The following is a 13,140-nucleotide window of genomic DNA, read 5'->3' as shown; positions in this document are numbered from 1 at the left end:
AATCAAACCACCGATTACCAAAATCTAATCACTGATTTCCAAAATCTAATCACTGATTACCAAAATCCAATCACTGATTTCCAAAATCAAACCACTGATTACCAAAATCTAATCACCGATTTCCAAAATCTAATCACTGATTACCAAAATCTAATCACTGATTTCCAAAATCAAACCACTGATTACCAAAATCAAACCACTGATTACCAAAATCAAACCACTGATTACCAAAATCTAATGACTGATGACCAAAATCAAACCACTGATTACCAAAATCTAATCACTGATTACCAAAATCTAATCACTGATTACCAAAATCAAACCACTGATTACCAAAATCTAATCACTGATTACCAAAATCTAATCACTGATTACCAAAATCAAACCACTGATTACCAAAATCTAATCACTGATAACCAAAATCTAACAACATTACCAAAATCTAATCGGCTTGTTCTCGTCACCTCCCACTCATCCACCTAGTTCTGTCACTCTCCCACAACTTTTTGCGACGTCATGCTATATATCGTATTTGGCCCCATCTCTCAATAGTGAAGAATCACTTTTTAAAACTTTAAAATACTAATATCTGGTTCCGGATTCGGATCTTCACCAAAATCGAATCAGTTCGTCATTGTCACACTCCCAATCTGTCCACCAAGTTTCGTCTGAATCCGTCCACAACTTTTTGTGAGCAGATCTCCTGCTGACAGAGCTCAACCACTTTCGGTGCCGAGGTAATAAAACATATCAATAGTTACAGTACAGTACCATACCATGAATTATATCTCGGGTTAAGAGCCACAGCCAAACAAATGCCTCACTCGACCAAACTCGTACCTATTGCTATAAAACCGGGAGAGGATATCAAGTCCCGGAGACGACGTCTCATTCGTAACCCACGAACTTCTTCAACGGCAAGTGAAAGACAAAGAATCGAGCGTGTGGACTTGTTTTTATCGACCCAGTGTTAATCCCCTTCCGGTCCAACGCACCGACGATGATGTTCTGAGAGGAAAACAAAAATAAATTACTTTTGCGGTTTCTCCCTTTTGATGCTGTTGATGGTGCTGCTGATTGCTTGTGTGGAATTATTGTCGACGATGGGTATCTTCATCGGTTGTTCTAAAGACAGTTGTTAACTTTGATTGCGTTTATGAGAGAACCGCAAGGAGCGGCAACGAGCGATCAGTGAAACTCAGGAATCGATTCCACGTCGACAACTTCCTGTTACACTGTTACAGCGACTTTTTAATCCGGAAACAAAGATTCATTATTTCGCTTCGCCAATCATTTGGTTATTTCATGGAATAAAGAACAAATGTTACAAGATAAACTTATCTGAAACATCGGTGATGGACAATTCTTATGTTTGTTGTTGTTTAAAGGGCTCATGTTCACGTTTACTATATTCCGTGCGTGATGACGTCAGACGTTGACCCAACAGACGTCACGGTATCCAAGAATCACACACCATTTATCAATGTCGAGCCAATTGTTTGTTAAAGTCGAAAAATGGTTTATAACACCGGCGGAGTTTGGGGGTCGGGGGAATGCCCCCACCTTTATTCCATTATTAATATAAAGCCTTTGCCTCCCCCCCCCCCCCCCTCAAATAGAGAAGTCAAACGACACCGATGGTTTATAATATGGCTGAAATCAAACGCCAGACGTTCACAATTGGTTTAAAATTATACTCTTTATAATAAATGCGTTTATGAAGCAAGTTAAAATATTTTCGTGTTTCATATGAGTTACAGGGTGCAGCATCTTCGAGAATCACAAATGACATACAGCACTGTAATTAAGTGGAGAACGCTGGAATATTTTTTATTCGTTTCAAATGGTTCATGGATTGTACATGGATTGCTCCTTTCCTATTCCATCTCCAGGCGCTGCATGACGTCATCGCCGGACACCGCAAGAGCCCGGCGATAACGCGCGCTGAAAGGGAGTACTCAGTTTTCACTCCGGTTTATTGTTACCCTCGCCTGAGGAGAGGGTATTGCATTTGAGTCCGTTTGTTACTTGCCGGAAAAGATTCTGGCAAGTATGTTGGTTGGTTGGTTCGTTTGTCTGTCTGTCTGTCTGTTTGTCTGTTTGTTACTTGCCGGAAAAGATTCCGGCAAGTATGTTGGTTGGTTCGTTTGTCTGTCTGTCTGTGTCTGTCTGTCTGTCTGTCTATTTGTCTGTTTGTTACTTGCCGGAAAAGATTCCAGCAAGTATGTTGATCGGTTGGTTTGTCTGTTTGTCTGTTTGTTCGCAGCACTACGTCTACACCGTTGCACGTAGAATCGCCAAACTTTACACATATTTGTCTTGCCCTGAAATAGACTGTGCCCAATTTTTAACTCTCTCGGCCCAAGGCTTCCATTATGACGTGATAATTTGATAATTCGACAAGTACAAAACTTCATCCAATCAAGATGAAATTTCTTGAGCTCCACGTCGGCATAAACTGGTGGAGAAAAAAAAAAAATGATGACGTCATCGGTCACGTGGTTCGGCCGCCATCTTGGAAAAACCGAAAACATTTGCACCTCTATATCTCCGAAAGTGCTGAATAGAAAAAATTGAGACATGGCTTATTGTAAAGAACTCTCCATGGGGAATAAAATATGTTAATGATGATGTCATAGGTGCCTCCATTATGACGTCATAATTCGACAAGTACAAAACTTCATCCAATCAAAATGCAATTTCTTGAGCATAATCGAGGAATAAATTAGTTTAGAAAACAAATAATGATGACGTCATCGGTCACGTGGTTCAGCCGCCATATTTGTTTGAACACAAAAGCCTTAAAAACCACTAAAAATACATCCTGGCGAGGGTTTGCAATCTCTGCTCTTTATCTTGTTTGTTAGTCAAAGCGCCTTTGGGCTTCTGGAAAAGCGCTATACAAAATAAATGAATTATTATTATTATTATTAAAATCAAAGATTTTCCAAGTGTATTGGTTGGTCTTGTGCGTTATTACTTGGCAAAAATTTTTTGACAAGTATGTTGGTCACTCCGGTTTGTGTGTGTGTTTGTCTGTGTGTTTGTCTGTCCGTTCACTTATACTTGCCTACAGGTCACAATTTTAAACCGATCTTCACAAAACCTCACCAAACGGTAGAGTTTGTTATCCGACAAAATCCAATATATTTTTGAGGTCAAAAGGTCAACATAGGCCAAAGGTCAACACTTTTTTTTCGAATTTCTAAAATCTTCAATTTTCATCTGATTGACTTGATATTTGAACAGGATTTTCATATCAGTGAACTGAATTCGACCACCAACTATTTTTGAGATCAGCATTGGCGAAAAGGTCAAGATAGGCCAAAGGTCAACAACAATTTCAAATTTCTAAAATCCTCAATTTTCATCCGATTGACTTGGAGTTTGAATGAGATTTTCACATCAGCGAACTGAATTCAACCACCAACTATTTTTGAGATCAACAAAGGCCAAAAGGTCAACATAGGCCAAAATGTCAACCACTTTGTTCAAATTTCTAAAATCACCAATTTTCATCCGATTGACTTGAAATTTGAATAGTGTTTCACAGCGAACTGAATTCAACCAACTATTTTTGAGATCAACGTAGGTCATAAGGTCAACATAGGCCAAAGGTCAACCACTTTTTTGAAATCCCTAAAATCCTCAATTTTCATCCCATTGACTTGAAATTCGAAAAGGATTGTCATAGCTTACTGAAACCAACCACCAACTATTTTTGAGGTTATTATAGGCCAAAAGGTCAACATAGGCCCAAGGGCAACCACATTTTTCGAATATCTAAAATCCTCCATTTTCATCCGATTGACTTGAAATTTGAAAAGGATTTTCGTATCAGCTTAGTGAAACCAACCACCAACTATTTTTGAGGTCAACATAGGCCAAAAGGTCAACACAGGCCGACTTTGTAAAATTGACAATTTTCATCCGATTAACATAAACTTTGAAGACGATTTGCATATCAGGTCACTGAATTCACCACAAATTATTTTTGTGGTCAAAAGGATGCTCAAAGGTCATCTGGAGTGCCATTGTACTTTGTTCTGTTTTGCCAAGTGTCTCTCTATGAGTGATTTTTCATTCTGTCTGTGTGTCTGTCTGTCTGTAAGTCAGTCGCCTACAGGTCACAATTTTCAACTGAGCATCACAAAACTTCACCAAATGGTAGAGTTGGTCATAAGCAAGAAGCCTATTGTTTTTGGGGTCAAAAGGTCAATAGGTCAACATAGGCCAAAGGGCACCAACTTTGTCAAATTTCTAAATTCCTCAATTTTAATCTGATTGACTTGAAATTTGAAGAGGATTTACAAATGTGGTCAATGAATTCAACCACCAATTATATTTTAGGTCAACATATGCGAAAAGGTCAACAGGTCAAATTTCTAAAATCCTCAATTTCCATCCAATTGACTTGAAAGTTTAAGAGGATTTGCAAATCTGGTCACTGAATTCAACCCCCAACTATTTTTGAGGTCAACATCGGCCAAAATGTCAACATATGCCAAGTTTCTAAAATCCTCAATTTTCATATGATTGACTTGAAATTTGAAGATGATTTGCATATCTGGTCACTAAATTCAACCACCAGTTATTTTTTAGGTCAACATATGCCAAAAGGTTAACATAGGTCAAATTTCTAAAATCCTCCATTTACATCCGATTGACTTGAAAGTTTAAGAGGATTTGCATTCCAGATCACTGAATTCAACCACCAATTATTTTTTTGAGGTCATCATAGGCCACAACCTATTTTAGGGATTTCGCAAGTATCGTGCTATGCACAACATATTTCTTGTTTGTTTTGTCTGTTTGTCATTCAACTACAGGTCACAATTCTAAACCGATCATCATAAAACTTCACCAAGTTGTGGCATTTGTCACAATTGAGTAGCCTATTGATTTTGAGGTCAAAGGTCAGCTGAAGGTCACATTTCTAAAATCGCCATTTGTTATCCGATTGACTTGAAAATTGAACAGCATTTGTATATCGAGTCACTAAATTGTAAAACCAACTATTTTTGAGGTCAAAAGTTCAAAGGTCAACTCAAGGTTAAACTTCCAAAATCATCAATTTTCATCTGAAAAAAACATCAATTTTCATCCAATTGACTTGAAAATAGAACAGCATTTGCACATCGAGTCACTAAATAGGGAAACCAACTATTTTTGAGGCCAAAAGGTCAACTCAAGGTCAAACATTTCAAAACATCAATTTTCATTTGAAAAATTGGCACTCATCTCTTATTGACCTGAACTTTGATCAAGATCATCAATTATAATTTTGATGAAATGCACAATTTGATGGATCAATGGAAACCTTTATTTTTTGGGGGGGGGGGGGGGGGGGAGGGGGCGTGGATTTTGAAAGTATCATGCTCTGCAGCATGAAGTCTTCTTGTTGTACACCGCTCCTTTCCTCTGCCATCTCCAGGCGCTGTATGATGTTATCGAAGGGGGCCCAGTGATGATGCGCGCTGAAAGGGTGTACTCAGTTTTCACTCCGGTTTCTTGTGTGTTTGTTGTACACCGCTCCTTTCCTATGCCATCTCCAGGCATTGCAAATCGTCATTGCTGGGCACCGAAGGGGGCTCGGCAGTGACGCACGCTGAAAGAGAGTACTCAGTTTTCACTCTGGTTGTTTGTTTTCTTGCTTTCTTTCTTGTTGTACACCGCTCCTTTCCTATGCCATCTCCAGGCATTGCAAATCGTCATTGCCGGGCACCAAAGGGGACTCGGCAGTGACGCACGCTGAAAGAGAGTACTCAGTTTTCACTCTGGTTTCTTGGTTTCTTGTTTGTTGTACACCGCTCCTTTCCTATGCCATCTCCAGGCATTGCAAATCGTCATTGACGGGCACCAAAGGGGGCTCGGCAGTGACGCACGCTGAAAGAGAGTACTCAGTTTTCACTCTGGTTTCTTTCTTGTTTGTTTGTTTTCTTGTTTGTTTGTCCGGGCGATATCTCAGCCATCCTTTGAGCTAGGAAGCTGAAATTTCGGCACAGTAGTGAGCAAGTCCTTTGTCAAATACGGTATTTTTTGTTTTTTGAATAATCAATTAATTGAGGAGTTATTTAATTATTAGCGTTTAATTAAGTACTTATTTAATTAATTAAATTTCATTTCTCTTCTGACCATTATTAACTCAGGCACCTTTTGAGTTAGGAAGCTGATATTTGGACATGCCAATGACCAGGTGATTTGGCTGCAAAGGATATTTTTGATTTATTAATTAATCAATTAATCGATTAATTATTTAATTATTCGATTAATGACAAAAAATTTTTTTTTTTAAGTTACAGATTCTGATGAAATAGTGGTAGTTTATGTGTTCTCTCACCAAATTGGTTAATAATTTAATTTTTTTATGATTATTATTTATTTATTTTCATTATTAATCATTTATTTATTTTCTTTCTCATTTGGCCAATATCTCAGGCACCTTTTGAGCTGGGAAGCTAATATTTGGACATGAGTGACCAAGTGATGTGGCTATCAAGGATATTTTTTATTTATTGATTAATCATTTCATCTATTAAGTATTTATTGATTAATCGATTAATTATTTATTGAGTAATCAATTAATTATTTAATTTTTTATAAATGACTTATTTAATTAAATTTCTAAAAGATACATCTTTGGATGAAGCACTACTGGTTTAGTTATGCGATTAGCCAATTGATTATGAAAATATTTTGTGATAATCTTTTATTGATTTTAATTATACAATTAATCAATCAATTAGTGTACACCTCTCCCTCCCAATGCAGCCTCAATGAGCTGCACTGCGGCATTGCCGGGCGCCGGAGGCGCCCCGGCAATGCCGCGCTGCAGCATATTTAATTATTTGGCATGGGGCGGTGTACTTTGAATGTATGTGTACTTGTATTGATTTTAATTAAACAATTAATCAATCAATTAGTGTACACCTCTCCCTCCCAATGCAGCCTCAATGAGCTGCACTGCGGCATTGCCGGGCGCCTGAGGCGCCCCGGCAATGCCGCGCTGCAGCATATTGAATTATTTGGCATGGGGCGGTGTACTTTGAATGTATGTGTACTTGTTTTCTTTCTTGTTTGTTTTCTTTCTTGGTTGTCCGGACGATATCTCAGCCATCCTTTGAGCTAGGAAGCTGAAATTTCGGCACAAGAGTGAGCAAGTCCTTTGTCAAAAACGGTATTTTTTTTTTTGATTAATCAATAAATTGAGGAGTTATTTAATTATTAGCGATTAATTAAGTACTTATTTAATTAATCAAATTTCCTTTCTCTTCTGACCATTAACTCAGGCACCTTTTGAGTTAGGAAGCTGATATTTGGACATGCCAATGACCAGGTGATTTGGCTGCAAAGGATATTTTTGATTTATTGATTAATCAATTAATCGATTAATTATTTAATTATTCGATTAATGACCAAAAAAATTTTTTTTTTTAAGTTACAGATTCTGAAGAAATAGTGGTAGTTTATGTGTTCTCTGACCAAATTGATTAATAATTTAATTTTTTTATGATTATTATTTATTTATTTTCATTATTAATCATTTATTTATTTTCTTTCTCATTTGGCCAATATCTCAGGCACCTTTTGAGCTGGGAAGCTAATATTTGGACATGAGTGACCAAGTGATGTGGCTATCAAGGATATTTTTGATTTATTGATTAATCATTTCATCTATTAATTATTTATTGATTAATCGATTAATTATTTATTGAGTAATCAATTAATTATTTAATTTTTTATAAATGACTTATTTAATTAAATTTCTAAAAGATACATCTTCGGATGAAGCACTAGTGGTTTAGTTATGCGATTAGCCACTTGATTATGAAAATATTTTGTGATAATCTTTTATTGATTTTAATTATACAATTAATCAATCAATTAGTGTACACCTCTCCCTCCCAATGCAGCCTCAATGAGCTGCACTGCGGTATTGCCGGGCGCCTGAGGCGCCCCGGCAATGCCGCGCTGCAGCATATTTAATTATTTGGCATGGGGCGGTGTACTTTGAATGTATGTGTACTTGTTTGTTTTCTTGTTTGTCCTCAGCCATACTTCGAGCTAGGAAGCCGAAATGTTGGCACAATAGTGAGCAAGTGCTTGGGCAAAAACGGTATTTTTGTGCACCGTTCCTTTCCTATTGCATCTCCAGGCGCTGCATGATGTCATCGCCAGGCACCGAAGGGGGCCGGGCGATGACGTGCTCTGAAAGGGAGTACTCAGTTTTCACCCCGGTTACTTTGTTGTTGTCTTCTTTTCTTTATTGCTTTCTTGTTTGTTTGTCCGGGCGATATCTCAGCCACTCTTTGAGCTAGGAAGTTGAAATTTCGGCATAATCATGAGAACATGCTTTGGCAAAAAAAGGAATTTTTTTGATTAATCAATTAATTAATTAGTTACATAATTACTATCGATTAATTAAGCAATTATTATTTTCTTTCTCATCTGGGCAATATCTCAGGCATCTTTTGAGCTAGGAAGCTGATATTTGGACACGATAATGACCAAGTGATTTGGCTGTAAAGGGTATTTTTGATTTATTGATTAATCAATAAATCGATTTATTATTTATTTATTCAATCAATGCCTTCGTTGATTAATTTTGTAAAAGTTACAGATTCGGATGAAACGGTGGTGGTTTAGGTATTCCATTAGCCAATTGATTAATAATTTCATTATTTTATGATTATTATTTCTTTATTTTCATTATTAATCACTTATTTATTTTCTTTCTCAACTGGCAAAATACCTTTTGAGCTAGGAAGCTGATATTCCGCATGACAGTGACTATGCAAGTGATGTAGCTATAAAGGATATTTTTGATTTATTGATATATCAATTAATCGATTTATTATTTATTTATTAATAAATAAATTATTTATTTTTTCGATTAATGACTTATTTAATTAATTTTCAAAAAGTTACAGCTTTGGATGAAATACTGGTAGTTTAGGTATGCTATTATCCAATTGATTAATAAATTATTTTACGATTATTGTTTATTGATTTTAATTATGCAATTAATCAATCAATTCATGTACAATCTCTATTAGCTACACAGAGGTATCGCCAGGTGCCAGAGGATATTATTTATTTATTTGGCATGGGGGGGCGGGGGGGGGAAGGGGATGTACTTTTAATGTATTTGGACTTGTTACCCACGCCAGAGGAGAGGGTATTGCATTTGAGTCCGTTTGTTTGTTTGTGTTTGTTTGTCTGTTTGTCCACACAGAATAAATATGATTTTTTCTGCAACCGTTGGTCCAATCGACGGGAAATTTTCACCATCGGTGCAACTCCACCTGCAGAATGTTTTAATGATAATTATGATGTCATAGATCACGTGGTTCGGCCGCCATCTTGGAAAACCCGAAAAAATTTGCACCACCATATCTCTGAAAGCACTGAATAGAAAAAATTGAGACATGGCTCATTGAAAAGAACTCCCCATGGGGAATAAAATATGTTAATGATGATGTCATTGGTGCCTCCATTATAACGTCATAATTCGACAAGTACAACACTTCATCCGATTAAGATGAAATTCTTGAGCGTCCTATAGGCATAAATTGGTGAAGAAAAAAAAGATATCGATGACGTCATAGGTCACGTGGTTCCGCCGCCATCTTGGAAAAACCGAAAAACGTTGCACCTCGATATCTCCGAAAGCTCTGCATAGAAAAAATTGAGACATGGCTCATTGTAAAGAACACTCCATGGAGAATAAAATACGTTAATGATGATGTCATAGATGCCTCCATTATGACGTCATAATTCGAAAAGTACAAAACTTCATCCGATCAAGATGAAATTTCTTGAGCATAATGCAGGAATAAATTCGTTTAGAAAAAATGATGACGTCATCGGTTACGTGGTTCGGCCGCCATATTTGTTTTATTACAAAAGCCTTAAAAACCACTGAAAATACATCCTGGCGAGGGTTTGCAATCTCTGATTGCTCTTTTTCTTGTTTTTATAGCGTTTGCTACATCTCCATGCGTCTTTATCGTGTATTTTGCCCACAAACCCCAACGAGAGTGATAGTCCGGCAGCTAAGCTAAATATAGCATAACAATTGTGCATTTTGTGAGGAAAGCACCAAATTTGGCACACTAGTAGACTATCATATTATGAAAAGATCTGGATATTGGGCCATCTCAGATATAGAGATTTGATTTTTTGCAAGATTTGCAGATTTTGCAGATTTGCAAGCTGGGATTGCAACGCCAGGGACGGCCGACTCCTTCCTGCGAGCTGCCCACGTCACCCGCACAAGAAGAGCTCATCAAATCACTGCAGCGGCACTGCACATCCTGCAACACCGTGCGTATGAACGCCACTGTATGACATATGCTGATGATGCAGAAGACCTGCCTGAGTTCGAAGACTGGTGTCACCAGAGAGGAGAGACATTCCCAACTTTCAGTACTAGGCAACTGTGCTGGAACTAGAGATGTTGGTACAGGTCTACGTGCGTTCCCTGCGGCAGGCTTCATTCACGATGTACCTTGATGCCCTGACGGAACTGGTCCCATGGTTCCATGCCTTAGACCACACACACTATGCCAGGTGGGCCCCTGTTCACCTGAGGGACATGGTTGCCAATGAAGCACCCAGATGTAGCCAGAGAATTCAGGGCTGGCAACTTCACTGTACAGAAGACGAAGAAGGTGTTCTCTTCGATCCCAATCGAATCGAAATCTTGCAAAAATCAAATCTCTGAATCTGAGATGGCCCAATATCCAGATCTTTTCATAATATGATCGTCTACTAGTGTGCCAAATTTGGTGCTTTCCTCACAAAATGCACAATTATTGTTATGCTAAGTTGCCCCACTATGGTGGAATGTTGAAGGGTTGGTGTAGTACGGCAGCTAGGTGAAATATTTGGGAGAATTGTGACTTTGATGATACAAGCACGAGAGTTGGCACACAGTTAGAGTATGCCCTAAGGAAGATATTTGGCTATAGTGCCATCTCAGATTTGTCCTGTGACAACAATGGCGGCCATTTTTCAAAATGGCCTCTATTGCTTGTTATTTTACATATTGTTACGGAACCCAACGTCGGCCTATGGTTCCCCTTTGAGGGGGGATTAGTCCCCTCGCTTGTTACTGACCGACGTGGTCCCTGAAGCTGCACCGCGGCCTCCGGAAAGGCCGGTGCACAGCCCCGTTCGTACCGCGGATAAGATGTTAGTTGATTGCCGAGCAATGTTTAGCAACCGCAGCACGAACTGTTACCAAGACTATCCCGATCCTGAACGTTGGCCAAATCGTGCCACAGGTATTCAATTGGGAAAAGACAAAGACGACGGATGTGAAGAAGAAGAAGAAGACAAGAGGTAGGAAATACGAATAGGATTTATTACTATTTACAACCAAAATAAACCAAGGAGAAGGAAAGATAATAAAATAAAGGCAGAAAGAGGGACGGACCAGAAGGACACAGTGAAACTTAGCTTACCTATTACAGTCTTACTTAGAAACCCAAGGACAAGACAAAAGACAGACTACGATCACACTTACACGACTGGGGAATGGAGGCAGGAATGACTGGAAGGACTAATGGGAAGGTTCAGCTGGGGCAGATGGTTCGGGCTTGATCCCGCACGGGACGTCGGGCTGGACCTCGACGGCCACCGATGCCACCGCAATCTGGCTCCCGCGCGGTAACGGGTCGAAGCTGCCTGGTGGAGCCCACGCTGCCTGGTGGAGTCAACGCTGCTTGTGGAGCCAAAGCTGCTGGTGGAGCCAAAACTGCTGGTGGAGCCAAAACTGTGGGTGGAGCCAAAACTGCTGGTGGAGCCAAAACTGCTGGTGGAGCCAAAACTGCTGGTGGAGCCAAAACTGCTGGTGGAGCCAAAACTGCTGGTTTAGCCAGACTGCTGGTGGAGCCAAAACTGCTGGTGGAGCCAAACTGCTGGTGGAGCCAAAGCTGCTTCTCTGGCTCACCTCAGGACGCGTCTCCCTTCTTTCTCCGAGGGCTCGTCTCGACTCATCCGCCGTCTCTGGCGCAACTCTTAGAACTTCTTCAAAGGCTTCCGCGCACGCTTATATAACACCTCCGGCGATCAAGCCGCCGGCCTCCAGGACACGCCCATCGGTGAGCTCGCCTCGGCCCTGATTGGTGGGCACGGGCTCTCTGGCTCCACCCTTGATGACGATGGGTGGGCACGCCCTTCTTCCCCGAGCTGACCACGCTGTAATGGCGGCAAATGCAGTTGGCAGTAGAGGCTTTGTGAATGGGAATGAAAGGGGATCTATCTATTTGAATTCGGTGCAATGGAGTGTCAATTAATGGAAGACACAGCCTTAACCTACATAGAATAAGGAAATAAACTACCAACAAGGAGGAAATCTATGATTTGCTAATGTGATTGTTTATGACCTAATTATGGGACGCACTTTGACCTTTATACACAACTGGAGGAAGGAGGGTGATATTTTACAATGTACTACACAATAAAAAAACACAATTCTCATATCCACAACACTGCACCCTCCTCCTCTTAGGCACGTCCTGGGGCTATTACCTTTACTTTTAGTGTGGCACATAGGTGTAGTTCCCTCTACATTTAACCTGACCCTGAGTGTGACAGTTTTAAAACATAAATAAATATGTCCCGCTGCTCCATTGCACCCTGCCTAACAGATTCACGCCCACAACTAACCGAATTGCGGAATGGTCATCAAACTATACATTTACGATGGGGGAGTATTATTTACAGTTGACGCTACTTTTATTTACAATACGCAACCCAGGACCTGTGATTGTTCTTTTGGGGGGGGGAGACAGTCTGCTCTGCATCGACGCACCATGAAGCACCCAAAAACGCACCAAAAACATCATCAAGCACCAATCGGTGCACAGTCACCACAGTTCAATAATAAAAATAACCAAACAAACCCGGCTGGTGGTCTCTTGCTCTTCGGCTCCCTCTGCTGGCTAGTGTCGTTTTTCCAGTTGTTGTCATCTTCTTTGCTGGACATATTTGGACATAAAACTTGCACAAAACGTGTCCGTTTTTATTTATTTATGGCCCACAGGGCCGACTATGTGTGGTTCACCTGTATGGCATAGGTGCCCTGTGACCAAGGTCCGCCAGCAAGATCTCGGGCCTTCATGGCCGGTTCCA

General features: G+C 39.8%; 1 protein-coding gene and 1 long non-coding RNA gene across 3 annotated transcripts in view; one reads left to right on the top strand and one right to left on the bottom strand.

The window, feature by feature from the left end:
• Positions 1 to 1,237, bottom strand: part of LOC137425489 (protein FAM114A2) — a 78,721-nt gene extending 77,484 nt beyond the window's left edge. The window contains exon 1 of one of the 2 annotated variants that reach the window (XM_068113986.2): positions 841 to 1,237. The gene's annotated coding sequence lies outside the window, so the exon portion shown is untranslated. The remainder of the gene's footprint in view (positions 1 to 840) is intronic. The other variant, XM_068113985.2, reaches the window with a different exon arrangement.
• LOC144891853 (uncharacterized) overlaps positions 1 to 13,140 on the top strand; it is a 119,259-nt gene that overhangs the window by 94,333 nt on the left and 11,786 nt on the right. The window lies entirely within an intron of this gene.

This window comes from Myxine glutinosa, chromosome 4 (assembly GCF_964187855.1).
Source record: "Myxine glutinosa chromosome 4, kmMyxGlut1.1, whole genome shotgun sequence".
Classification (NCBI taxonomy): Eukaryota; Metazoa; Chordata; class Myxini; order Myxiniformes; family Myxinidae; genus Myxine; species Myxine glutinosa.
The sequence above is the reverse complement of the archived record's forward strand: the minus strand, read 5'-3'. Positions and strand labels throughout refer to the sequence as shown.